Source organism: Plecotus auritus, assembly GCF_963455305.1.
Source record: "Plecotus auritus genome assembly, chromosome: 6".
Classification (NCBI taxonomy): domain Eukaryota; kingdom Metazoa; phylum Chordata; class Mammalia; order Chiroptera; family Vespertilionidae; genus Plecotus; species Plecotus auritus.
Window position 1 is genome coordinate 148187147 of NC_137773.1, and position 4750 is coordinate 148191896.

The following is a 4750-nucleotide window of genomic DNA, read 5'->3' on the forward strand; positions in this document are numbered from 1 at the left end:
TTGTTCAGGAAAAATATTCAGAATATGATCCTGCTCTTGAATTTCTTTGTTCCAGTCTGTATCATTTTGACTTAAAATTATTCTTGAATTGTTTCAACCTATTATGAGAAAACTAGAGGCCCAGTGCACAAAATTGTGCGTGGGTAAGATCCCTAGGCCTAGCCTGCGATCAGGGCCATCTTCCGCCCTTTCTCTAGTCCCCAGTCACACCCCCCTGCCACCCACCCCGTTCCTCGTAGTTCCCTGTTGGCCATCCAGCGATAGGAGCCTGCAGGCTGCTGGGAGGGACCAAGAGGTGGTCAATGCACCTCATAGCGACTGGTCGATCGGTCTTTCTGGTTGTTACACTGTTATGGTCGCTGGCCTTTTATTATATAGGATTCCTGTTCTAGTTCAGTTGTAATTGAGATGTCTAGTAGAGGAAACGCAGAACCCATTTATGAAGAAACGTGGAGCTAACACAGGCAAAAACGTGGCAGTGGCAGGTGGGCACATAGCCTGTGTTACCCCTGTGGTTCCTGATTCCCATGCTCTCTTGGTCTCTCTCTCTCCCTGTCTTTCTCTCTCTCTCTCAGTGAGAGCTTCCTCCTGGCACTTCCCCTATTCATTCCTCCAAGCTTTAATTGACTGGATCCTTGGAGACAGGCACCTCTGAACTATCTAGTCAATGTCCTGAAGAGCCAAGCCACATTTTTTTCTAAGATTTAAGAGAGGAAGGAAGAGTGGGAAGGAGAGAAGAGGGAGAAGGGAGAAAGAGAAACATTGATGTGAGAGCAAAACATTAACTGGCTGCCTCCTGTACACTTCCTACCAGGGATTGAGCCCACAACACAGGCATGTGCCCTGACAGGGAATCGAACCAGCAATCTTTCATTACACAGGATAAGGCCCAACTAACTGAGCCACACCGGCCAGGGCCAAGAGCAACATTTTGTCAGGGGGACTCCATGTCTTCTGATTGGACAATTAGCAGAAGATAGGGGGCAAATGGGTGACAGGGAAAACTGCACTTTGAATGAAAATCACCCTAGGGATATGTGATGTTGCTGATCAGCACTCAGAGGTTTTGTTCAGGCTGAATCTCAAGGGGATGGATTAGGAGGTCTGAAGGTCAGCTTCAAGCTACTTCACAATGGACAGCACCTGGACACTGGAGAGATGAAATTCAGCAAGAAAAAGTTGTGACCTTTAACTGCAAATCAAACTACCTATAGGAACAGCACAAGAGTTAAATGGTTTGGGGGAGACTGTGGCACCATGGAGCATGAATGCTTCATCTAAAAGGGGTAGCTCTGCTGAAACCGGTTTGGCTCGGTGGATAGAGCGTCGGCCTGCGGACTGAAGGGTTTCGGGTTCGATTCCGGTCAAGGGCATGTACCTTGGTTGCGGGCACATCCCCAGTGGGAGGTGTGCAGGAGGCAGCTGATCGATATTACTCTCTCATCGATGTTTCTTGCTCTCTCTCCCTTCCTCTCTGTAAAAATATCAATAAAATATATTTTTTTAAAAATTAAAAAAAAGGAGGTAGCTCTGCCCTAGCTGGTTTGGCTCAGTGGATAGAATGTCAGCCTTCAGACTAAACCGTCCTCGATTGGATTCCGGTCAAGAGCACATACCTTAGTTGCAGGCTTGATTCCAGACATGTGAGGGAGGCAACCAATTGATGTGTCTCTCTCACATCGATGTTTCTCTCTCTGCCTCTCCCCTCCCTTCCACTCTCTCTAAAAATCAATGGAAAAATATCCTCAGGTGAGGATTAACAAAAAGAATTAAATAATAACAGGGGCAGCTCCTACTCAGTTCCAGCCAAGACCATATGGAAACATGGGGCCAAAGAAGGGAGAGCTGCCATCTTTTCAAGAAAAGGCAGAAGTTCAGAGTTTTATAAGCCATCCCCTGATTTTGGGGTGTTGTCAAATAACTCAAAGTATAAAAACATTGAACAGGTCAAACAAAGCTCACTTATGGGTCAGATTTGGCCCAGCAGCTACCATTTGCAACTTCTACTCTGAAACTTGGACATTAATCTCTGAATTTCATCAGTCTAGAGCTAGAGCAGAAAAAACGGTGGAGCCATTAGGAAGCTGGAGACATACAAATGATTCATTGGACCTTAGAGATCATTAGTTCAATTCCTAATTGCACAGACGGGGAAAGTGAGGCATTGCGAAGAGAAGTGCCCAAGGGCACAAGTCAGGCCCTTGAAAAGCAGCACTCAGCAGGCCTGGCTGACATTGGCTCTTCTCCCCTCAGTTGTCTGTTTGTTTATATATTTCCATGCTCTAGTTTGCATCTGTGACTGATATATATGACCTCTACTGCACTCTGGATTCTCCCCCATTGAAACCCTGGGATCTGTCCTGGGCTTGATCTGGAATCTCTGCCTGACTCCTGGCCTGGAGCTGGTGCTGTTCTTGAGTCTGCTGCCACTGTTTCCCTCGGGCTCCTTGCTGGGCCTGTCTGAGCCCCCACCTTTGCTGGCTATGATACATTAAGGGGCAAAAATAAGGCTTGATGCAAGTCTGCCTGAGTCCTATGTTTCATCTACTCAGATACACTACTTCCTGGAATTAGTATATCCCTTTAGAAAGGAAAAGCAAGTTTGAATGTCATTTTGTGTATGTGAACTACAAAGTGAGTTTGAGTACATTTCAATTTTGCTCTTTCTTTCCCTTTTTTTTTTTTTTTTTTTTTTGCCATCTAATAGTCAGGGGCAACTTATTCATTAGACAGAGCAAGCAATGTCTAGGATCCATGATACTTTTAAAAACCCATGAAAATATTTTAATTTTAATTTCTTTTAAAATAAGAATAAAAATGAATAGATAAAATAATAAACATATTAAAATGATTCCAATGTACTTAATGCCACTGAATTATACACTTAAAATGGCTAAAATGGTAAATTTTGTTATATATATTTTAACACAATTTTTAAAAGTGAAGGGACCCACAAATTTAAAAGTGCCCAGGGCCCATGAAAGTCATAATTCAGCCCTGCTAGTAGTGGGTAGTTGGCTAATTTATATCAATCATAAATTTTGCATTTATGGACCAAATCATGTGGACTGCACCTCTCTCACTTGTCCATGGTTACAAAGGCCTAACCATAAAGGTTACACACTATTAAAAAACAAAATTCTACTGAGTAAATTTTAAAGATCTTAATTGGTTTTATTGAATGAATCATGAATTGGTAGCATCCTACATAATAAATAGAAAGGAGCTATAAAAAATGGAAGGCTTTTATAGGCAGAAGGGGGAAGAGAGTAGATTGTTTCAGGCTTAGGTACCCTATTTATGGGGATTGGAAGGGGTTTTATCAGGGATTACCTCACTAGTGCTAGCCAGGTAATTCCAGGTTGACTGGTTAAAGGTTATATTCATAGGAAAGGCTGAAACTATAATTAGTTTTGGTATGAAGTCTCAGTTTGGTGACATAGGTTTAGCACAAGTGACTCAATTTGGAGCCCCTTGTCTCTTTTGTAACAACACCATGACCCAGGTTTCCAACACCTGCCACCTGGTGACAGCTACAGAGATTATTCAGGTGAGATGCTCAGTACAGTAGCTTTTAAAGCCTTGTTAGTTTTCATCTCCACAGTATAGATTTTTCCTTAGCACAGTTGAAGCCAGACACTTGGAGCTGGTCAATTTTACTCCAAAGGGCATTTTTGATGCCTTTTAAATGAAAGATCTCTCTTTGACTACCAAAACAGCCTTCTGGTGGCACTCCCTGACTTGACTTTTGCTCCCATACAACCCAGAATGATCTTTTAAATATGTATCTCCCTGGAATAAGATTATTCAGTGACTCCCAATATTTTCATTATTTCAAAAGTTCATTGGAAATCCCACTCTTCATGGCAAGTGAAATAGACTAACCCAAAGCTGCTTTAGTTTGGGCTGGAATTGTACCAGCATGCTTGGTACAGTTAATACATTTTGAAAAAACAAATGGATTTTTCTTCCTGATGCATAGTTGGTATTACAATGAGGTCTTTCACTCATGGGCCTTTGGGGAAAAGTTCATGAATGGGGTCCTTGAAAGTGAAAAGGCATGTGGGGATCCCTGGAAGTGTCCGAGTAGAATTTGCCTGACCCTTCTAGGAGGACAGTATCACTCCAGCCACAGAGGAATCACTGACTAGCTGACTTGGGAGAAGGGAGGTGGGGCAGCAGAAACATCACATTAAGATTCAATGCAAAGTGAAAGCTTTTCTTGAGTAAGGGTGAATGACTCAGCAAGGAATTTGTTTCCAGGATTATAGTTACTGCTCTGTCTGAAATGTCTATATTACATAAAAAAGTAGATTCTCATTATTTCCTTGAAGTAATTCCATTACTCGCCAGAGGCAAATAAACACAAACACGTTTCCTAGAATTTTTCCCCCCTAGAATATTTTTTAAAATCCTACAGTGAAAACACCGCTTTAGATCACAAATGCTTGGCACATCTGGTCATTGAGAGGAACTTGGCCTTTGGCAGGATGAAAGACATTTTGGTTTTTAATCCAATTCTACTTGTTTGTTTGTCTCTTAGTGCGCATAGTTATCATTTCACATTCTTATACTCAGTCTCCTTTCTTCTGATAATTGTCACCCTTCTCCCCCCAATTTCACTGAGAAATTGTAAATATACACAGACAGCCCATTGTTTTCTTAATTGTTTTAAGTATTCTCTGTGCTATTCTGGACACAGGGGCTATAGCAGTAAACAAATAAAAGTCCTTGATGAAACATATTCAGG